At 44.5% G+C, this 24,834-nt stretch overlaps 1 long non-coding RNA gene across 2 annotated transcripts in view; it reads right to left on the bottom strand.

The window, feature by feature from the left end:
• Positions 1-24,834, bottom strand: part of LOC107318812 — a 189,395-nt gene that overhangs the window by 27,964 nt on the left and 136,597 nt on the right. For both annotated transcript variants that reach the window (XR_004308598.1, XR_004308597.1), the window contains one exon: positions 18,173-18,287. This is a non-coding gene — a long non-coding RNA (uncharacterized LOC107318812). The remainder of the gene's footprint in view (positions 1-18,172; positions 18,288-24,834) is intronic.

Here is a 24,834-nt window from a genome sequence, read left to right on the forward strand (position 1 = left end):
AACCCACTAAGTCTATCTGTAGTTATATTGCCCAAGTTTATCATCCTCTTTGACAACTCCATACAGGTAAACAAAATGTATTTTTACTATTTTACACAACCAACATTGCATGCAGCAAGACAGAGCTTGAGGGCATCTCCCCCTCCAGCCTCCAGGGTTTACATCTGCTTGCAGCTTTACACACCAGCCCCAACAGGGAGCCACAGGACAGGGATGTACCCCATGTCCCTTCCCACCCTGTGCTTCACAGTGAGTTTTGGCTGACAGTGTCAGACAACAGAATAGATCACAAGGGCTCTGCATGACTGTGAAAGCTACATCAGTAAACGTACAGCCGAGACACGGGAGTGCGGGGACATAAATATATATGATTAGATTCCCATTGGCTTGAAAGTTAGCTCACACAGACTGCCTCTGGGCTGCAGCTTCCCAGCTAATTTAAAGCAACTGATACACACTGTCAGACCTTCCATATATTAAAAAAGGGAGGTGCCCGCATCCAATCTCTCATCCTCTTCAACGTGGCTCATTTTTAGCCAGGCTCTCTCTCAGAAGAGCCATCCAAGGACACCTCCTCTAGCTGTGTGGGGGGATCTGCATGTCTGCAATGCACCAATGCCTGAAAAGTGAGGGAATTGTGCAGAAATGGGCCTTTGTTCCCTCTCTCCTCTCCCAAGCATCAAGCGTGACCGGCTGCTGCTGCTGCTGTCTGCAGCTCAGGTCCCACTGTGCAAACACCAGCCCCTGTGCTAGCTGGAGACACTGCCGAGATGCTGCAGGAACAAATGAGAATCTCACCTGGATGAGAAGTGCATAAATAAAACCGATAAAAAATTTTAGGACCCATGGAATGTGCATAATGTGTTTTATCGGAGGTATCTGCTCCCATGCTTAGCGGCTGCCAGGGAAAGAAAAATAAAAGGTCTCTTATAAAATTATTACCTTGTCATTTAAGTCAACAGCAGTGATACCATGATAGAAGCAAGCAGTTATGTCACATTGTTTTATCACTATAATTACATCAAGAACACAGTAACTGTCTGTGAGAGATAAGATGAAGAAAGCAGCCCTTCCGAAGTCTCCTATTCACAGCACTGGGATTTGTAGACTGGTTTGGGCTTTGGACATTACATTCAATTACTGTCCTTGAGCTCTGAAGAGCCGTTGTCACTGGAGAAATACAACCACAGGGCTCTACTGACTCCAGCTCTCCTGATTCTGTCTCAGTTCGTGAGAGCTTTCAGAGTCAGTCCATTGGATCACAGAGGAGAAAGGTGATGGAGATCAGCCTCTAGCAGGTGGCAGGCATAGAGCAGGCTCTCCAGAGCAGCAGTCATAGCACTGAGCTGCCAGAGCTCAAGAAATGCTTCCCAAATGCTTCCCCCAGATAGGATTTGTCCTAACACCCCGTGGGGTTGTTACCATTTGCTGTTCTTTCCCCCCCTCTGCTCCAGCAACACGTTGCAGTGATGTTCCTCCCTAGCAAACTCTCCGCTCCTATATCATGCTGACAATTCATCTGGTTTTATCCCTGTTTCCCATGAATCCCTTTATTTACTATAAATTGTTCTGAGACATCGAGGCAAAAAACGTGTGGAACAATAGAACCCGGAAAGCTGCAATCGCTACAGCTTTTAGTTGTCGACTGTGAAATCAAACAGTAAAAATGAGCTTCACAGAGTGAGTGGATTTTACTTTTATGGACTTGGGTGGGGGGGGGGAGAAATGATAATATTACGTATTGGTGGGAGTGCCAGCAGAAGGGACAGCCAGCAGCTGGCATCAGCATGGTGGGCACGTGCCTGACAGACATCAAATCCATCTCCTGTCCACCTGGCAGCGCTGCATCAGTGCTGTTCTGGGCTGCAGAGCAGCCCCAAGGGAACCTCAGTGCTGTGGAAGATGGACGTGGGGGACCATCTCCTTTGCCAGACAGACTTAATGCAGAGGGAGATGGCACCGGGGAAAACAAACCTGTTTACTGTTTACCACACTTCTCACAAAGGATTGAAATAGAATGTCCTCTTGTCTGAAGTTAACAGCAGCAGCGCTGTTAAGGATGATCTGTCATGCCACAGAGCTTTATCACAGTAATTACATCAGGAACAAGTTTACCGTTCGAAAGAAGAAAGATTACAAGAAGCAATCCACCAAAACAGCAGCAGTGTCACAGCAGAGAGATATGTAGAAGAGAGAAATGCATTACATAAAAGAGAAGCCGAGAATGAATTCAATATGGCAAGAGCTATATTTCACTAGTCTGCATTTAGAGCGCCAGCACGCTCGCAAGCACAAGATCTGTTTGTATTCATGTGTGCACCTCCGTTAATTACAAAAATGCATTTCCAGAGGGCTTCCAGAAAATTACAGAAGAACCCAGAAATTTTCCCAGATTCCTAAAGGAAATACAACAGAGCCCTTCTCACACATCTCCTTTAGGCTAATCAAAATCCCCAACAGCTACCCAGGATGGAACTGTTACACGTCAAGAAAGGACTGTGCTTGCATACCCCTCTGACACCTCAGATTAACAGCACAGCCATCAGACTGAACACTTGACCTGCCACTGGCTCAGGGATGGGACCTCACTGGTTTTAAAGCCCTGTGCAGACACACGGGGGATGCAGAACAGGCATCTTGTACTGAGCCCATTCCCAGTTGGGCAGGAGTACACACCAGAGAAGCAACATGTTTTCTTGCCTGCAGAGCAAGGGTCATGCATCTGTGAAACAACATTTTCTTTGCTCTCTTGAACTGAGCAAATTCTGAAGGTAAGCATCATGCAGCCTGAGATAACAGGAAGGACAGCAGCAAACCCAGCACAGCCATCAGTTAAGGCCATTATTCCTTGCCCTGGAGTTAACTGTGGTTCTTGCTCATCAGAGCAGCCTCTACTGCTCACCTTGTGTGACCTGCAGGCACATGTGTAGAAAACAGGGCGCAGAGAAAACCACAAAGGCGATGCAGATCCAGGATGTGGAGAACAGGAAAAGAAGGACAGAAGGAATTTTCAAGCCGACACAGCTTGTTGCATCTTATGAGGTCACCAAGTGCAGCCGAGCAAGACCAGAGGACATCAATCACTGCCCTCATTCATATGGGTCATGAATTTCTGACATTTATTTACAGAGTATGATCTGCTGCCAGACCCTCACCTTCCGCTGAGGGAGAGCACAGCTCTGACTTGGGAGCAGGAACAACCATGTGGACTATGAGGATGCAGGAGACATAGAGTCAAGCCAACCCAGCTTGCTACTGTTGAAAAGCTAAAGCAGGCTGCTTGTTAGCAGACCTGGAGAAAACCATGTGAACATGTCCTGATCTGAGCCTCTCTGGTGCTTTATCTAAATGCTCAGGGTGCACAGATGAAGATATTCACCTTCGCTAGAGGAAGACACAGAAAGAAGGAGTTGAGATGCAAGGAAAAGCATCATCTAATTGGAAGCTGAGCCAGGGCTGTGTCTCCCCAAGAAAAGCATCCCATGACTAATTCATCTCATTTATAAACTTTTATTTACTTGCTGTTCCAGGCAACACTGTAAAGGTTGGGAGAAAATACTTCAGAAGTGCTATAATTTGTGGGAATACCTTTTAAGTGCTCAATGAAGTTGGTAGATAACCAGGATTATGAACAGAGTTATTACAGCGTGAGAAGCGTTGTAGGAACAACATGCAAAGTACATAACACTTGTGTTACTGCCTAATCTGCTGCTTTAAAACAGGAGAAAAGCAGTTTTGCACACACGTGTGTTTGCAGAGGACGGGAGGTGTAAGAACGTCGCTCGATTGAACCAACACCATCCCAACAGCATCAGGTCAGGACCCAGACAGGCTGACAACGCGCTGCTGTGCTGAGAAAAACAGCAGCTCTCTGTATCCAGGGCTTTCAAGCTGCTACTTTCACTCAGGCTTTAATCTCCAAAAATCAATTGAAAACAAAGCAAATAAACCCAAGAGATCTTCTCCCTTGGGCTTCTTTCAGCCTCATAGGCAGGAGAAAGATGATCCTTCATAATATCATATTGAAAGCACGTACTGGAGATGACTGTCACTCAGTCATTAAGCGCAGTTTTGCAATTCTACCTGTCATTCCACAAACCAGGATGATTTCTGCATGCTCGATGCACGAGTAACATACTGGAGCTTTTTGCATCCCTTATGAAAAGCCATTATAGATAAAACAGCCAGATCCCTGATAAGGCCTCAAAAGGCCTGGGAATGTATTGCCTTCAAAAACATCGCCAGACCCTTCCCGAGATAAGTCCCACTCAAACCTGACTCGCACCCAAGCTCACTTTCACACTCCAGAGCTTTGCTTCTCGTTGCTGTGACTGCACACATCATCTTGTCTGCAAAGCAAGAATGTACGAACAGGGAAGAGGTAGAAACCAGCTCCTCCAGTAAAAAGCCACTTTAGTCACAACCCAAGTGATACCAGATGCAAGACAAGTTGTCAGACACTGAGCTGAGTCACAATAGCAAATAGAGCTCACATCTGCACCTCTTGACACTAGCAGGTGTCACCTCCTGGGCAGTTTGAACACAGCACAGCAGATAAGGCTGAGTCATGCTACCCAGTGCATCACACAGAGACCTGCCCACTGACATTGCTTTGTGTGGATGTGTCTGATCACACCGAGTCACCACACACAAAGCTCCTGGCCTCGACTCCTGTCAGTTCACCTCTCACCTGATGTGCTACTGCCCTCCACTAACAGATGCCAAGGGCTAATCCACTAAGGGAGGGATGGTTTGACGGTTAGACTAGATGATCTTAGGGGTCTTTTCCAACCTCAATGATAAGAATGACAGTGCTTTGTTGCTCTGTTTTATAAGAAAAGATCATTCTTTAACAGTGCTTGAAATATCTGCCACTAGGACTTCACAAACACTCCCACAGTAACACAGCTCCCATGCTCCGTAACACGCTTCTGAGCGCTCCCTTCAACTAAAGCTGCAGAGACACCAGCTTGTTAATTATACCAAGATAAAGAGGAAATATGGCAATTAAGCTCCCATTTTTTGCATGTGTCCCTGGTAGGCTTTTGATAACACTGTCTGCTGCCTCAAGGCAACATTCTCCCACATGAGGTTTCCTGGAAACCCACTGCTATGACTAAGGCTTCCATCACTGCCGTGTGTTTGCGGGCGCACACCAGGAGGGAAGGATGCTCAGGTTGTGGTGGCCACTGTAACCCAAACTTTCCCTCTCACAGCCTCTTCAGATGGGTTCCTGTAGGTGCTGAAAGCCCAGCAAACGAGTATTTAATGACTGCCATCAGGATCTGGAGAAATTTTTGCTATTTCACCCAAAAGAGATGAATCTCAGCAACCTATATCTGTGTGTTGGCTCTGATGGTTACTCAGCTTTGATCATCAGAAAAGAAGTGAAGGAAAAGTGAAGGAATTTTTCTTCTTCAGGTTCAACAGCCATTGTAGCATCGAAAGTTTTGTTCTGGAGATTAATAACCCTTGTGAAGCAGCTGGCACGTGCCACTGGTGGTGACAAAGGACAGCAGTAAAAAACCAACCCCACACGTTTCTCATCCCTACCAGGTGCTCCCCAGGCTTCTCCAGCAGGAACAGAGCAACAGAAGATAAACACTGAACCATTTATCTGAATGGAAGGAAAACATGCTTGATTAAAAGAACTCGGAAACATCAACCACCACGATCAGGAGGTGGATTTATTATTTTCTAAAGATCGGGAGGAGAATGGAGTTAGTCAAAGTAGAAATAAAAGCCCTACATGTTGCACAAAGTGGTCATCAAGGGCCCTAAAAAGGCCAAAGCCATCAAGAGACTTGGTTTTCATTACAGTCACCAATAAAGGAGAGGGCAGTCTACCAGCTCAAAATGATACAGACCAATACTCATTTTTAACTGTCCATTGATATTCAGTGCTTTGAGGCTTTGTACTGCTCAGTATCTAAGTGGCATTATAAAAGGAAAATTAAGACATGAAGGAGAAGTGAAGGCGTACCGTTGTGGGCTAAACACAGCACACCTTGGGGAGAGCAGGAAGATAAAGATCGTCTCATCTATTCAACCTCGTGTAAGCATTTGCTCTATCAAGGAGAACCAATTAGCAATGGAAAAAATAACAGGTCTTCCTGTTAGGCTGCCTGTAAATGGTGGTTTGTTACAAATGGGATTTGCTGGGTGAATTTCAGCTCTTGCAGTCTGACAGGCACATGCCTCACCTATCACCTTCATTAGTGCTACCCAAGCTGCTCATCCACCAGGTCTGAATATCTCTGTGCTCGCTCTAATGCAGCAGCACTGGAAAGCCCCCCACTGCAAACAGGGCCCTGCTGTACACAGGACTGTATAACATCCCTGCCATGGGGCCAATAGGTGCCAGGCTGAGCAACCCTTAGGGAGCATCACTCAGCAGGACAAGCTCCATTAGAGAGGTCTCTGTCAGTCTGCTGCAGTGCAGGCCATCACCACCTGCCCTGACATGTACAAAGCAATGCCTGCATCTTGGCTAAGCAGTGGGATGTGCCTGTTGAGACATACCCTGGGACAAATCAGCTCTGAATTTAGTGCATGAAAAGATCCTGCTCAGTGTACCGCCTTGCCTGGGGGAAAAGACTTTCTTGCCTCAGCGAAGGGCATAGCATAGGGTGTTATTCAGCATTTGCAGGCTACCTTTCTAGAAACCCACCTTGAGATGATTTATAGCATGGTGCAAACAGGTCATGACTCAAAACGTGGCCAAAGTGATCAGGCTCAAAAGAGATGAAAAGCACACGCTCCACAGTAAGCACTGCTTTTATTCTTGCTGCATCTTCCCACAAATTCCCACTCTGTTATATTTGCACCAAGCAGTTTTTCAGCACAACCCAGTACAACCAAATGCTGGAAAAGACGTCTGAGCCTCAGAACCTACATTAGAAAACAATCACTGCAGTCACCTTAACCAAAGCCTCCCACAAACTTCCTCTCCTATCTCACACACTTTAACCATGGGAAAGCAGATGGATCCCCCCAGATCTCAGAGATGCACTCACCCTTAGGAAAGGGGATTGTTTGATATGGGGTCAGCCCAGGATATCAGAACCAGCCTTCATTCTCTACTTATCCCTTCCTGTACAACCTCCAACTGGGTCAAGGTTTTCACTTAATCAGGAACACTCAGGAGAGCTGATGGGTCTAATAACATCTCACCTTTGTTGCTATCATTCAAGGAGCCAGGGGGTACCAAACCCAGCTCTCCCTTATCACCTCATTCCCTCCACCATCCTCTTTTGCAGAAGTTTCATTGTCAGCTTTGCACAGCCAGATACTCTACAAACCTAATGCGAGCAGACAAGTCGTGTCTCTATCTGAATGACTGGCTGATAATCACACATGTGGCCTTTGCCAAGGTTTTGAGTTTTTTTTTTAAACACAGAACCCAGTTCAGCTCCTTCCCCACTGCCAAAGCACACAAATCACATCAGTGCGAGCAACAGGTGGGGAAAAGAAATATCAAGAACACAGCTCCTCCTGTCTGCTATCAAAGGGGTGCTAAACAACGTAAAGAAATGAAAACAATTTGGTTTGGGTGATTGATTATAGGAAAATTGCTTATACCTCCAAAGCGTGGCACTTCCAATCACATCTCTGTTTCATTTGTCAGCGCTGAATTCAGTTTGTCCACTGGCACAGAGCCTGCACTGTCCTGTTAGCTGCACCAGGCACACAGCACCCCATTGCAGCAGTTTCTTGCCCCACCCCAACCCCTCACGTTGCACCACCAGGGCTGCCAAATGGGAACACCTGAGGTAGCTTCTCCCAGCTGCTCACATTAACCCCCAAATCACATTCTCTGCAAATCAGCACAGTTTGCAGCCTTGGAATGATCAAGATGATTTGCAGCACCTGAGGATTTGCAGTCCCCTTTCAGAAGGTCTTCCTGAAGGTGGAATTACCCCCACTGCAATTATGCCACTTTAAACAGAGCTGCGACCTTCACATCTGAAAAGGGACAGCAGTAATGGCTGCACAGGAGAAAAAGCACTGGGATGAAAGAGACACACTTGTGTCAATAAACAGCACTAAACAGCCCCATTGGGGCAAAAACACTTCTGTTCCCACCAGCTCCTAAAATAAGGCAACAAAAGGGATCTCCTCACCCGGGACTCTGCTATGACAGGCAGTAGCTCTATAATCCTTTTGAATTAATTTAGCGAGCTCTGTTTTAAAAAACAAGTTCTGATTTTTGCCCGCAGCATTCCCATTATAAAAGGCTGTTTTAGAACATCGCTGTTCTGACAGTTCAAAACTTTCTTTCAATTTCCTGCCTAATTTATGCCTGGCCAGTTTTATACTCATGTTGCTACACCAGCGCAGTTCGTTAGTTTAAAGAGTTCCCTTCCCTCCTGATATTTGTTCCATAATGATACTTTAACGGAGCTGTCGCATAAGGCACGTTTAACCTAGTTTTATCATTAAAAGATTATGACTTTTTCTAATTATAGACAGATTTTTTTAACTCCTCAAGGAAGAGCCTGTGTCTTTATATTGTGCTTAATTATAGAAATGTATGGCAGGAAGGCATCCCACAGGACGATCAGAGACAGGATCAAATATACTTAAGTATTTGTCCCGATAGTTGCTTGTCTAACCTAAGATCCACTGAGAAAGGGGATGCTGCATCATCTTATTCTTCTCCAACAGAGTGGTGATGCAGTGGCACAGCTGCCAAGGAGGTGGTGGAGTCACCATCCCTGGAGGTGCTCAGAGCCATAGAGATGTGGCACTGAGGGATGTGGTCAGGGGTGGTAGGTGGATGGTAAGAGTAAGTGACCTTAGATGTCTTTTTCAACCTTAATCAATCTATGATCTTCCCCAAGATGTCTGCTTCAGTGTTTTACCCCTCTAGGAATTAGATGGGCTTTTCTAATAAACATCTTAAATCATCTCTGCTATAAATTCAAGCAATTTCTTTTTTCCACTCCAGCGACTATGGAAAACACCTCATCTCCAGCCTTTTTATAAGTACTATTTATGTGTAAGACGACTTACTGCATCCTATTTCCATATTTTCTCTCCTAAAATAAACAAATGCGCTGTCTTCAAGCATTGTTCACAGTACTTGTTTGCCTAACCTCGTATCATTCACCTTTCCCCCCCAATGGACTATCCCTCCCAATTTTTGAATGGGTGTAGACCAAGTTACTCATCAGTTCCAGACACCCACACTTGGCTGAAGCTCTGCCAGCCCCGAGCAGATTGCAATAATTGCCTCTCATATCTGGCAAAGAGCACTCTCATTAATACAGTGTTGGGTACAACGAGTTGTTTTGCAGCAGCCGTGCAGGGTTGATTCGTATTCTGCTTGTGAAGCAGCACAAACCCCAGGTCCTCACCTGCCGTACTGCTGCCTCATCACGTATTCCGTGTTTTGTGTTTGCCTTCTGTTTTGCCTGTCTAAAAGGAGCACTTTGCACTTGTCTTAATTTCATCTTTCTTGCTTTCAGGCAAGATCCCTCATTTGTAAAGGCTGCTGTAAATGCTGAGCCTTTTTAGCAAGGTCCCCTATTTACCTGCAGCTATGACAGGAGGGCTTGAGACCTCCTAAAAACAAGGGTACCCCACTGCCAAAGCACACCGCTCTCCAACACAACTCAATCAGGAAAGGAATGGAATTTCACACCTAGATACACCAATCTTCTTATTAACATTCAGGTTATGTTGTCATAGTCTTGGTTTCTAGAAACAAACTCTCCTGAAAGGCCTCACTCACATACCTTCCTTTCTTCTGAGCAATTCCTACTACAGCAGCTTCTAATGAACTACTCCAAGATGTTCAACCATCAACAACAAAACCCTTCCCCATCCACCACGTGATCATGGAATGGCTTAGGTTGAAAAGACCTTTAAGATCACAGAGCTCCAACCCCCGCCATAGGCTGGTTGGCCCCCCATCATATCAGGCTGCCCAGGTCCCCCCTCCCTTTTCCCCCCTGCTACATGCACCTGTCTGCTCCCCAATCACTCTCAGGTGGGGCAGGATCTGTCCTGATTGCCAGAGGTTCCAAGCCAATGTAAATTACTCTCCATTTTGCATGGCAGGAAAGTCTTATTAACAACCTGTCAGATGTAGACAGCTGCCAAGATGCTTTATAAGAAAAATTAAATCAGGCTCAATCTCAACAGATAGATTCTGGTCCCTCCTGAGGGCCCCACATGGGACTCTGGCCTGTCCTAGCATTAGCAGTGGAGATCAGCAGTATTTTTTGTCTTTTTCTCCCCCACACTCAGCTGAACTCTGTTGCTTAAAAGCAAGCATGTGGTGGAGGCTATGACAGCATAAAGCAGTCTGCTATCACCGAATGCTAGGTCATGAGAAGATCAGATCCCAGGCTTTTAGCCAGAGACCTCTCACAATAACCTCACAGAGGAATTACTTGATTTCATCCTTGAAATCCAACTGCCTCCAATGTTGTGAACTGGTGGGCAGTGGAGTCCAGCAAAAGCCCCAAAGAAGCTTGAGTGCCAGCAGACAGTACCCCTCCTGGATCCAAGGTTATCTGCTTTGCAATCCAGGGTCCCTCACTGGCCTTTGAGATTTCCACTTCACTTCATGGACTCAGCTTCCAAGAGAAAACAGTGACCACAGCACTACAGGGGCAGCGGTCAGGTAAATTATAACCACTGTTCCTATGGAATGCTCATTTTCTCTACTGACTTCTCCAGCACTGCTTATCCTCAGATTTGCTTCTGTTTTGAGGCCTGATTATATCCCAAGCCAACGTTATAATGTGGCCATTCAAATCCATCAGGAATTCAGCAAACTCGGCTCCAGGAGCTTTGTGCATTTATCTTTCTCCATGGGTGTAGAAAAGACTTACTGCACACAGATAAAATTAATAGCTGCTCAGATCCCTTCTCACCTCCAGAACTTCTGCAGACTGCATGCTAGCAGAAACTATCTGTGTTGTGCATTTGATTTAATATGGTGACAAAGCAGTTTGCTCTCTGAGCCTGGAGTCCCCCCTGGGTATTCTCTGCTCTGCAAGGCTTCACCTATTTTGCATTAGCTTTAACCTAATTCTCATTGAGGTCATGCCGGTGGATCAGGGGCTGCGCAACTGTGCTCTTTCCTCTGACAGGTTATCCTGAAAATAAGGGCTTAAAAAAGGGGAATGAAGGCCGGTAGCCATGCCAACCCCTCCAAGTGAGACAGGGTTGAGTGCTGGCAATGCTGGGATCACAACCAACAGCAACAGACCTTGCATGATACCACCCATTTACCAGACAGCAGCAGCCACATTCAGAGGAAGAGAGCAGAGAATCTGTGTCCAGGTCTTTAAAAAGCTCCTATGCCAAACACTCAAGGAAAAAGTTTCCAGAATGGGATGCATGGGTTCTGCCAGTACCACCCCAGGATCTAAACCTGCAGGGACAGGAAATGTCCCAAGCACAGAGAAAGGAAAAGATGCAGCTGAAAGAACTGAAGACTCCCTGTATAGGCAACAGTGAGAAGTCTGGATTAGAGCACAAAAGATAAAGTGACTACAGTCTTGAACACAAGTTGCATTTTGTACCATGGATTCTGGGGAGAGCCAAATACGTCAGTGGTTACTATCTGAAAGATCAACACAATGGAAAGGCAATAAAGGAGTATAACAGCAAATAGACTAGCACAAATGGAACGGCCTTGCAAAGGAAATGAAAAGTGCTTACCCATCCCTGAGGACTCATCTCAGGAGATCCATGCACATGGGGAGAAATCCACAAGAGAGATCCCCAACCTTACATCCTTCCCAAACAGCAGTCAGCCCTTAAATGAGGTCTAAGAGAGGTGCAGCCAGGCTCCACCCCTTCCAATCACACAGCTGAATTGCCTCCACCTGTGCTCCCAGGGCTGACTGGGTCCTTTCCCCAGGTGCTCAATCAGTGGTTCAGGCCGTGACTCAACAATAACCATACATCAGCAAATTCTCCTCTTCATCTCCTTGAACAGAGATGATTGAGTAAGTCTTGAGAAAGTGGAGATCATGGGAAGGAAAAATTTTCCTCTCTTGCTACTGGTCTGGAGAAGGCTTATGCAAACAAATCAGTTTGCTTGCCATGGTGCCCCTGGATAACAGGGATGCACCAATGCACAGAGGAAGTTTGACTTCAGTATAGTACAGTGTTTCAGTTTTACAGTTCATATGACCACCTCTACTTGTCCTGGTTATGCAGCCATCCCTGGTCACCTTAGCACCTCTTCTTCCCCAGTTAAAGTGGTCTCATCCTTAGAGCATGAAAAGCTTTGAGATGGAAAGAGAAGTGGTAGAAACAGAAGGGAACACAGACGTAACATTTCTGTTCTCTCAAAGCAACATGCAAATGGTAATTTATAGCCACAGCTTTTCTGACGGGAAAAGAAAGCTGTTCTCTGAGGACCCTTGGACCCTGGCAGTGTTTCTCAGTGACTTTATCGCAGCAACACTGACTGCAGCTCTGTGGGGGAAGGTTTTATGAAAGTCTTAAGTGATGAAGACAGCAGAAATTAGGAGGTAGCAAAAGTCCTTCATTTTCATATCATTCCCATCCTGCTTCCATAGCTTACAAGCTGGGATACAGCTATGCAGGGTCACAGCTGCATTAACTAGCTCTTATGCAAGTCACACAGCAGCAGACATGCTCACACTCCCATGGAAACATGCTCCTGGCCTATGCTGATCATTTGCCTCATACAGAACTGACACGTTTTAAGATCTAATTATTATCACAAAGACCTAAACATCATGGAGCAGGCGCTCAGCCTTTGCTCGTCAATGCCCAACTGCTCCCACTGATCTCTTCTCTTGGAGCAGCAGTTTGCTTGCTGTAGGAACAGTCTGTCATTTTGAGCTCGCGAACTAATAAGCCAGAAGAGGCTCAGCCCAGGATTTGACATTCTGCTGCCAGAGGCTCAGATTTGATGCCCAAATCTGACTTAATGACATTCTAGATATTTGGATCCCAGTCCCATGTGAGCCACGAGATGCTGTAAGTGTTGCCAGTCAGTTCATGGCCTAAAAAGACAAGGATCAGTTGAACTTGAAATGGAATAGGTTCAGGATTAGGACCATCTGTAAAATGGAACAGTTCAGCTACAGTTTGCGTTGTCCTAGTCTAATAGAAACTCTCCTGTGCCAGCACGCTCTCAGGAGTTTGCAAGACAACAGCCCCCATACAAGCTGGCTGGCGGCTTCTCCAAAGCCAACCTACACACACTGGCAGCACAGCCTGTCACTTGTCCCTAGAAAACAGCCCTCCACAAGCACTAAGAATAGCTGCTATTTTTCAAAAGAATAAATTCATTACTCCTAAATTCTCATGTCCGAACTATTAATTTGCTATGATACAGCTGCCCTCAAATTGGCCACTTATTTTCATTTACCTGTTGCCACATACATCAGTGATGTCAGACTGGAAGATCCAAACAGTTTCTGCAAATTAAGTGGGGTGTGTGAACCTTCTTAGGCCACAGAGGATCATGAAGGTCATGCATGGGGATTTGTGCCATTAGTTTTTTGCTCACAGATGAGCAACCCCAGCTGGAACAAAACCATTCAGCATAACCAAATGCCAAGGAATAAGTAGTGGGTATTTCAGCAAATCAACTTCAGATCCCTTTCCCTTATTAAATCCCAAAGGTCACGAGTAGCACAAAGGTCTTCATAACAGCTTCATAATGCTGCAGAAATTCAGGCCCTGCAACTCTGGCAAAATAAAATATACAATTGCTGTCCCAGCACAATACACTAATAATACCTACCTATATGACTTTTGTTTTTGTGCAGAAGTCACGTCCATTAATTATGCTCCATGCTTTTGGGAAAAAAAAAAAACAAAAAACCACTCATATTTCTGCAGGTCCAGAACAAATTTTATTCTTCTGCTGCACTCAGTTCAACTTCTAAAGTATAGAAAGGGAATGAGACCAAAAAGTCAGGGGTTATTCCATAGAAATCAGTGCATTTTCCAAGGGAAAAACCACACTGTATCAATTGATAACAGATCTACTAGTAATCAGGAAAACAATTATTGTTTTTAAATGGCCCTTATCTCTATTAGGGTCAAGCCAGCTCCTAGTGAACTTAGAATCATAGAATCACCAAGGTTGGAAAAGACCTAAAAAAGCATCCAGTCCAACCATTCACCTATTACTAATAGCTCCCGCTAAAACTTCAACAAAGAGGTCTCAGTGATTTCACAAGAAGTTGCATATGATGTGCCAAAAACAAACAGCAAACAACCCTCATCCCATCCAGTTGCAAGAATCTGAGTCAAAACTGCCACCATATAACCTCATTGCAAAATATCTATTTTTTACCCATTATAAAACCTCCCTTGCCTCGCAGCACTTGAATTCTAACCCCCACCCCCCACCCGAGGTGTGAGCTGTAACAACCCTTTATACTTGTTTGACATTTCTGAGCTTCATTGGCTCAAAGGCCAGATTAAAAATAAATAAATAAAATTCTTATTTGAACCTCAGCTCTGGTTCAATTACAGCCTAGGGCAAAAACTCAGGTTGATTTCATTTTATCCCAACAGTCTATTTCATTTTTAATTTGTCCCCCTGTCCTTGTACCTGTTATATAGATGTACAGAAATCAAGAAGGCCTTAAATTAACAGTCCCTCATTTTAACAATGCTCAAAGGCCTTTCACACCAAACACAGATGTGTCTTTATTTGATTTCATCCTTGTATACTTGGGCCTTTAGTGACTTTAACCAGCATGGTGACTACAATAAAGATTATAAATTAAAGAACGTTTTTGAAACCTTGCCCGGTTTCCCTATGATAAAAAAAGAATAAGTTTAAAAAGGCGAGGAAATACTGTGCTTGTTGCTATCAACAGACAGCCCCTCTAGCTCAGCAGTATCAGTTTTTATCACTCACACACATACACACACACAGAGCTCACGAGATAATAATCAATTAAGCATTTTGCTAAAGCACTTAGTCAGAATGGGAACATCTGGAGCTGAAATTCAATTGTCCAGAACTAGCTGCTTGCTAATTAATATTCCCTCAAATGGCTCTTGTATCAAGGTGTCCCTCCTGTTGCACCAGCTATTCCCCTGTGGCCCATTCCCCTGCCCAAGCCTTGCTGAGAAACAGTGGGAACAAGAAAGTTGAGCTATAGAGATTTTACTTAAACCCTGCCCTGGGTACATCCACCAATACCATGGAATCTTAAGTCTGTTCTAGGGCACTTCCATTGCTCTCTTCATTGGGTTAAGCTCTGGGGAAGGGTAGGAAAATTAAAATGCCCACACAACCTGAAAGCCCAGATATGTCTATTTGATTTAAAGTACATTTCCAATCTCCCTAAGCTTCCAACAGAGAGAAGGGGACCTGATTCTAGGCAATCTTATTCACACCGTTCTTCCTTCTGCCGCCACGAAAGCACGATGTTACCTTCTCAGCAAACATAGTCTGGTTCCTCAGGGTCTCTGCAGTGATTGCTTTGCTGAGCCCCATAAAATCACACTAAGATGAGAGAAACCAGAATGTGCCCCTTTCATTCTTGGCTTTTTTTTTTTTTTCAGTGGAACTTGTCAACCAGAGACTTGAGTTTTTACAGAGCTGCATCTTTTCCCTCTGTAATTTGGGTCAAATGCTATCACTAAGCTCTGCAATATTAGCATCGTCATCCCCAGCCTGTTGTGGATATGACAGGTAAACTTCACTGAGATGCATCCCAAATCCAAGATGGAATACCAGGTGGGCAGAATAGAGTCAGTACAGAGAGGGAAATGAGCAGGAGGCCACAGGCTCAGAGCTTTGAAACAACAGCAGAGCAGCTTAAGTTTCTTTAGGGGACACAACTAGTGATAACTGCACTCTTCACCTCCTACTTAATTGAGAGCAACTATGATTTTGAATAAGCATCTTCAGCATAGGTATGACTCTTTCAGATTTACTACACCCAAAGGATTCCTCATGCAGCAACTGGGAGGAAACAGTTCTCCTCAATAAGGACACGGGATTCTCCTTTTCTAATATCCTTGCCTTGTTCCCACCGCTCCTTTGCTGTGTATCACCAAACATAAGAGGAGGAAATGAATTAAGAAGCCTCCTATTCCTGCTGCTCAGGGACTCCCTGCAAGGTTCAACCCTATTTTTCCCTTACTGCATTTATTACCCTTCTCATTATTGTCTCAATACCTCAGAGTCTGTGTGGAACCTTGAGGACAGACCCCATATGGAAGATATAAAATGACTCAGTGGAGGACATGCACCTTGGAGCATATGGCACATGTGCTGACTAACACTGTAGATAATGCCAATAATAATTCTTTATAGCATGCACGGGCTGAGCTGCTGAACCTTCCAACCGAGGAGTTAAACGCAGGCCTAGCTGCTGCATTGTGTTTTTAATGTATGACATAAAAATAGAGAAGATGTAATGGGATTATATTTTTGAATGGGCTTCCAACTGTGCCACCTGGAAGTCAAGGAGATGTGGGAGGACAATAAAGAAACCTTTAGGTCATAAAAGATGCAGGAGAAAGCCAGTCAGTATTTGGTATCCCAGGTTTTTCTTCAAGGTAGAATCACAGAATCATTTGAGTTGGAAGGAACACTTATAGGCCTTCTAGTCCATCTCCCCTGAAATGAACAGGGAAACCTACACCTGGTCAGGTGCTCAGAGCCCCATCCCCATGCAATCCATGGAAATGCTCAGGATTTATTCTTGCAGATTGCTACAGCCAGGATGCTTCAGGCTCTTGGGAGAAGCTCAACAAATGACCTCTTGATGGAAGATAAGTTCTGAAGACAAAACCAGTAACTGCACTTAATATTTCAGCTCTGAGAGACATCAGTTCCAGAGCTGAAACTCACTGCCTTCCTGCCCTGCCCTTTTACTGTGGAGGTGACTGTCACACTGACCCCCAAACTGTGGGTAGATTGAGTAGCTAGGGTTTTGTGGGGTGTAACTGAGAGAGACTCATGGAATATGTTTGGCAAAGCAAATGTTATAGAACAACCAACAGACAGTCTTCTCCCTTTCACAGACTCTAATGAGCCCTTTGCTCCTTATCAGAACAGCAAGGGAAACAGACATACATACAGCTCTCTCTCCAGCTCACCATCAGCCTCTCTCTGAGGACCTGGGGATGAATCCCTAAGCAATGAGTTACAAACACTGAGCATTTCTGAACTCATTTGTCTGCTGATAGGATTCAGGCCTTATTCCAACCTGCAAATGGGATGTGCTTCACTAGTTCTAAATCACTCAGCAGGTGATAAGTGGTTAACGCCTGGAGCCCTGAGGTGCCTCTGAAACATAATTGCTTATTAAAATAAAACAATAATTAAGTGGAGGACACAGAACCCTGTGCTTTCTGAAAACTGGATCATTTTTTACAATGAGTAGCTGAGGCCGGCAGCAGACAAGGCATAGCCACAAGACAAGGAAGGACTAAGACCTAAGGCAAGTATAGGTCTGGTGGCTGAGAAGAGACAAAATGGCAGCACCTGAGAGCACCCACATGAAGGATGCTGCAGGACAGCACCACAGAAAAGACACAGATGTGCCTCACAAGCAGGAGGCCATACAGGTATTCACTCTGGGAAGAGGGGAAACAAATGTCATGCTCAAGAGTTCCCAAACCAATACAACAACACAGCATCTTTTTTGAGTAGTGGGATTAAAGGAAAGGGTTACATGGTGACACAAATCTTGCCTAGTTGTGTGACCATGTCTTTGATAATATGGGTGGAGATCCACAGTTGCTCACTTCCCTTCAGACTCCAGCACAGCACCTGGCTCAGACCATTCTGGAGTCAGCATACATTAACCTCCTCACCCTCCTAGCACCATCCATCAATAGTTGATCATGTCTGTGTGGAGATCTGAATGCCAGAAACTCAAAGAGATCATCCTTTACGGACATTTTTATATATTTCAAGTGCCAGAAGATGTTTTATCTTCCTGCAGTTCCTTCCTTACTCTCCTTCGAAGCGCAGAGACAAGAAGTCTCCCTCTCTTCTTCAGGCAAAACACCACCCACCTCAAGAGCTTTGATTAGTCACAGTCAAAATCACTTCATTAACAACTCAGTAAGTAAACACCCAATTGTTTTCTTCCCTTTCACTACAGTGTGAGCTGCATGGTTTTAACCATACCTTTGGGCTTCATCCTGATTATTTCATTGCCAACTGCAGGAACATATCATTACTTACGGTTTGAAGCTATTGCCGAGTCCTTCTGGTCAGCAGGTGAGGAGGGAGCCTGTGTTTGTTACCATGCATCTGTGACCCTTCTTCTCATGTGGTGACAAACTCTGCAAGCCCTGAGCTGAGAATTAATGAGAAAGCATCAGTATAATTCAGCTAGAGCAGGAAAGGCCCTAAGCTTGCAGCCTGTCCAGCTTCGCATTCTCACAGCACATCTAATCCCACAGAAGAGAAGCAAGGATGTACAAGTCGAAGTGTTATCATGTACCCTCCAAACACACCTTGTTTTATGAGTTCACCACAGACAGTAACAGAGGGATGGTGTTACACCAGGGGACTCCTCCATGTACAGCAAGATCAGTACCTCTGTGCAGTAGCTTTAAAGTGCCTTCTCTGAACCCAGCCGCAATTGGAAAGGCACCATGTCACAAAACCGTGTTGTTAGCCCCTTGTTAACAGCCTCAGCAGAGAGTCAAGGCAGGGTTATGTAATGGAGAAATTATCTCTAGTTCTCTTCACAGACCGGTCCCCCTCCAGGCCAGGGTGAGAACATCGCTCCATCATCAGCCACACAGCTGTCCCAGAGCTCCGCACACTGGCAAAGAGATACCAGACAGCTTTAACTTCTACATATTTCCACGTTTATACATAACTGCCAACACCTCGACAGATCTCTGACCTCAGCAAGCGGGAAGGAGGCAGCAAGCAGCTAAAGGCTGGGGCTATTTTTAACCTAGGCTCATTTCTTAGGGAAGAAATTATTCATAACCTGTATGCATGCAGTGCATCAGATACAAGGCAGAGTTGGCTGCAAACACTGCTTCATGGTGCTGCCAGCTCTCTCCTTTATACACTGGGAAGCAAAGGTTTCTCTCACAGACTTAGAAGGGATTGCAAGGAAGCCCTGGAGGTGAGATGACCTGCCTCATGTCCCCTGCACTGCAGTTGCTGTGATATGAGACCTAGAAGAGGCTTTGAGGCACATTACCATAGAATCATTAAGGTTGGAAAAGACCTCTAAGATTATCAAGTCCCACAGCCTACCTACCACCAATACTGCCAACTAAACCATGTCCCTCAATGCTACAACTCCATGTTTTCTGACTTTACCACCTCCCTGGGCACCTCTCCAAAAAGCAGATACCTCTTTAGCCCACGGCAATTCACATTGCTCTCCAGCCTTGTCTCCATATGAAGAAAGTGGAGGTTTCCTGCACCTGCAGGCCCTTTCCTTGCAGCTCTCTCCCTTCTCCCAGCACATGCATCCTTTGCCATAATCAGTGGTCAAATGCTCCTGACTGAGCAAGGGCATGCATCACTTTCAACTGCAGCTCTGATAATTGGGCTTGGCAGGTAATATTTGCCTTTAAAACCTCCCTTGTCTTTCAGATATGACTCTTACAAAGTACATGCTCAAGGATTTCAACTCGGTTGGAAAAAGAAAAAAAAAAAGAAAGACTAATACAATCATTTAATCTGACCTCCCATTTACCTATGGATGTAAAAATCCACTCTGTAGCCTTTCACTGAACTCAGGAACTTCATGGTGAGCTGGAACACCTCCTTCAGAAAAGTGATCTGAACTTGATAGATCAGATTTCAGTAGCAGAGAGCCTACCACATCCCTCAGGCAACTGCTCCAGAGGTACATCATTCCATTGTTAAAAACATTCACCTCATTTCCCAATTGGAAATCAATGTTAGATAAACAGAGATGTTGGATCTTGTTACATCCATTTCTCTACTGATCTAAAGAGCCCCCTAACATTAGGAATTACGTATTTTCTTCTGAACTGAGAGCAAGCCATTCCTATCACCTATGGGCTATGCCTGTTTTAGAGCACGTTACACATAACAAATAGCAGCTTCAAAATATGCTTATTCATCATCAGCCTGCAGACTTTGGCTTTTCAGTGTTCTGCTTGGGGAGCCCCAGACCCATGCCTGTCCGTAAGATCAGGTAGCTGCATTCATACCATTACACCTCAGTCAGTTCCAAAGTGCTGCATGCCACTGACCTCATCCTAACAGGAATTTTGCTCACGCTAAGCATAAAGGCCAGATCAGCAAGCATGTTTTTGGTTTGTATTAACCTAGCCCTCCTGCTGTGTTTCAGGCACCAGAAAACCTAAAGCACAATTATTAAAAAAAATAAAATAAAGTAAGTTTGTTTTAGCTGTCTAAAATTGGGCTGGGAGTCTCTGGATCTCTTGGGATGGAGGTGTGCATTGGGAAAAGAGAAGGAAAAGAGTAAGAGCCAAAGATCTGAAGTCAGCCAAAAATACTTAGCCTTTGAGCTTAACCCACAAACAACTGCAGGTCACGTTTTCAATCTGCTGCTTAATGACTCCCAGGATCCACAGATCATTTCTAAGATTTCTTAACAGGTTAAGAGAGAAAACAGAGCTATGAATTCTTGGAAGATCCACTGTGCCACTCAAAAACTTTAGGGGCCCAACACTGAGTGGGGCTGAGACTCATTGATTGCAGGACATTACAGATACAAAATCAGGGCTGAGGTGTTTGCACTTCTCCTCCTCCACACAAAAGGGCATTTGTTTCTCACTGAACAAACAAACTAACACCAGAAACACACATCCATAAAGAAAATATGGACAATTCCAGCTACCCCTAGAAAACAACTGGATAGGAAAATAAATATATCTGATCAAAATATAGCTTTCATTAGCTGTGCACACCAGACCAACAACCTTCACCCATAAGCATTCCCAAAAATGAAAGAGGAAAGAAAAAAAGTCACAAACAGCACATAAGAAGCAGTTTAAAGAGGAATCAAAGCCAACTAGAGCTTAGGTGCAGGAGAAGGAAAGCAACAACAAAAAAGACAAACAGAAAAGCCCTCTTTCCTAAACCAATTCAAAACTTAGACTTGCATGGGTTGAGTCTTTATAGCATGCTGAAGAAATGGGGGCAAGTGATTGACCAATGCCCACCAGCTGGGCCTCCTTGCAGGGCCCCATGCTAAGCCAAGCAGGTGTTTGCTGCTCCCGGGCAGCTGAGTGTACTGGGATTCTCCCATATTTCCTTCTCTCCTTGTTTCTTCCATGAGCTGTTGACTCCAGCAAGTAGAAATATACCATGTACTGAACTCACGAAAAGGTAGATTGTGCAAGTGGGATGAATTAACCAGAATATAAATAAAAGGCTCAAGGTGCAGCAAAATAATACTAATAAAAATCCATCTGTATCGGGAGCTCTGAAAAGTCATCTTCTTTTATCTTTGGATATGCCCACTTCCATCTTTCCCATTTCTGTTAGTCCCACATTGCTAGCTTGAAACTTCTTTTCCTGAAAAGAAATGTGAGGCAAGTTTTTCTCTTGTTTTTTTTTCCTTCTTCTTTTTTCCTTCTTGAGAAAAAAAAAAAGAGCAGTCTGAGTATGAATCCATAAAACATAACTTTTATTATCCTCCCATCTGCTTTCCCACCGAATGGCACATATTTGCAAAGCAGCCCTTGGAGGCAAGGGAAAAAAAGGAAAGTAAGAAAGTTGCCGTGAAGAAATCCAGAGTGATGGGAAGATCTTAGGGTAGCTGTTGTAATTTATAATCAGCCCATTAAATATGGAACACTAATGCACAGCTGCTGAGAAAACTTGTCCAATATGTTTCTGCAACGGCAAAAAAAGGCCTCTGAGGTCATCTTGGCGCCTACATTATGGTACAAAGAAACTGTCTAATTGCAGAACCTTGTGTAATCTTCAGTATTAACCTCTTTCCCTCACAGGCAGCCAAGCAGGGCGGCTCTTTGCTTTAGAAAGTCTGAAGCAAGAGAACCAAGGGAAAATGAATGAATAAATCCAACATGAAGAGTTTTTATTGTTGATCTTAGATTTATATTGGGAACAATCTGTTGTTTTTTTTTTTTTTCTTCCTGAGCAGAGACCTACACTGATCACAAAGCAGGACTAACCATAAGACTAACAATGCCTTCCGAGCTCCCTTCTCCCATCCAACTTGCCAGCCTTGGCCATAAGGCCTTTGGCTTTTGTACGGGGCCTGTAACTGTAAATTCCACTAGACCATGTGTTCCCATAGTTTTAGGATGCTCAATGCTTTATAGTTCCTTACTCAGGCAGAACATGACTCTGCAGGCAGAAAATTATTAATGTAAAGGATGCCCTGGGCAGAAAGTCAGAGCCCAGAGCTTTGAAGCATCACTCAGTCCCTGAGTAGAGAGGAATGTATGGTGGTTCAGGCAGCTCTGAGATTTGATGCTAATGGAAACCATTTCAAAAACACCCCAGTGTCTCTGGAGAAGCCAGAAAACTTGGAAAGAAACCTGGAGAAACAGCTAAGGAGACCTGTGAGCGTTGCGCTTCTCAGGTGACCTTGTGGTTTCTAACGCACCATCATCCAAAGCTAAAATGGAATGACTTCTGTCTCAGAAGTCCAAGAGTTCTCCACAAACCTAAGGTGATGTGCAAATGAGCCTCAGCTAACAGCCAGAAACCAATGGAGGAAAAGCAGTGAGGGCTGTAGTTTCAGCTCTCGGGGGTCTACATGTGAAATTTCCCTGGCTTCCACTTTGCTAAGCCTGCATCCCTGAAATCGAGGTCTGAGACAGGCCTCAACACTTGCTCATAACTTCCATAACCTGGCTGGCATCCACCCAACACGAGAAACTGTTGCTGCCTCTCTTGAAATTTGGCTCAGACAACACAAATCCCAGCTTCGGGCTAAGTGAACATTTTGCTAACCATTCAGCACGGCTGGCCTGAGTTCCAGTTTGCGGTTGATTTGTTTTCTGTGGGAAGAGACGAGCCAAAGTCACCCACGCAACCCAAAGGCTGGCTGCTCTGCCGGAGGGAAGCCAAGGCAGAAACAGGCTCTGTGTCTGGAGGCTTGACAAGCTTGGGGTTGTGCAGACAGATGCTGTACCTGGCTGCTGACAGCCATACAGGTGATCAACTGTAGATAGAAGGTGGGGCTTGTAACTTCTAAGCACATTATATAAGTTACGTTGATTGTACAATCTTGGGTTAGATACTATTGCAGTGTGGTCTTAGAGACATGCTAAGTTTCTTAGTAACCTCCCAGATGCTTCTGCAAGAAAACAAAGTACCGATGACCTTTGAATGCTTGTTAAAGCAGATTGTGCCAAGACTTTGCTGAGCGGAGGGCAAAAAAACATGGCTGAGCTAGTATGTTAATAAAGGCATTTGTGAAAACAGAGTTAATCTGAGATATGGTGGTGGTGTCACTGTCCCTGGAGGTGTTCAGGAATCATGGAATTGTGGCATTGAGGGACGTGGTCAGTGGGCATGGTGGGGGTGAGCTGGTGATTGGCCCAGAGGATCTTAGCGGTCTTTTCCAACCTTATTGATTCAATGATTCTATGACATCATGCAATAGAAAGACTTAACAAGAGTTAAGAGATTTTTTTGGAAGAGCCTGCCTCTTCTTCTAGTGGAGGTAACTATCAGCTCACAAAACGTATTTGGTTGTCCTGTGATCATTTTTGTGCAACACTGAAAACGAGAGGAGTTCAAATAATAAATCTACTGGACTACACCTGCTTCCTGTTTGTGGTCCAAATTTGTATTAAGGTCTCCTGGATAGTTATGACTTCTATTTTGCTGAGGTTACTTCTTCAGACCCCAAGCTTACATACAACCTCTAGTAATTGCTATGGGCCTGGGACTCTTTCTTCCAAGATCCAGACTGGCTGCAGATAAACTGATGCGCCCATAAGTGTAAGCCTCAAAGGGCTTATCCTTGCAGTTATTTTCCTAGATACAAGAGGGTGACATTGTCACACACAGCTCAGCATTAATGCCATTTTAACTGGAAGAAGACATATCCTCTGTCTCATAGTATTTTTTTCCTCATGGTATGCATGAGACAAGAGACTTCAGACAAAGTCTCAGAAGCCCACAGGTTTTTGAAAGTTCAGGGAGGAAGGATTCCTGTTTTGCCAGCGCTTCTAAAATTTACCTCCTTTCCAGTCATTGTAGCAGTGAGTATATTTTGAACTCCAATTGCTTATGGAATAATTCAGTATATTAGTTTTCCTTTTGAAATAAACCTACACGGGCAACACATGAAGTACAGAATGCCTGGGGCCTTTTCTCATATTTCTGGGAGCTGCTATCGATTTTGTCCTGATAGATATTTGGCTCCATCACACTATGCAAAATGAGTAAAAATTGAAAGAGAAAAGCATCTTTTGATTCACCTCTGTCAATCAGAATGTCCTCATTTGGATGCCACGGGAAAAGTCCCAACACTAAAGTGGTTACAAGGACAAGGGTCATTTCAGAGAGATTGGGAGGTGAAGAAGTTGAAAACTGGATTTTGTGGAAAGACTTTGTGGAGGATCTGAAATATCCACCGGGAATTTATTAAAGCCAACAATGCAGCCATTCTGTAGCTTTTCAAGGCATACAGAGGATCAGGTTTTCAGCCTTTCTCAAGCTTATTTCCGCACTTGAAATTGTACTTGTTATCCACAAAACTGGCTGCAATTACTGTGCTGAGACGGTTTGGGTCTTCACTGGCTACATCTTTGTACACACAACCTCAGGAGAACTAGATGCAAATGCAGACTGTTTCTATTTGCATGTGAAAATTGGAATTTTCTATATCGAAAACGTGGTCCTCACTGCCTCACCCAGTGAGTTTGCCTGTTTGGAGCATGAAGTGATAA

Source organism: Coturnix japonica, chromosome 10 (assembly GCF_001577835.2).
Source record: "Coturnix japonica isolate 7356 chromosome 10, Coturnix japonica 2.1, whole genome shotgun sequence".
Lineage (NCBI taxonomy): Eukaryota > Metazoa > Chordata > Aves > Galliformes > Phasianidae > Coturnix > Coturnix japonica.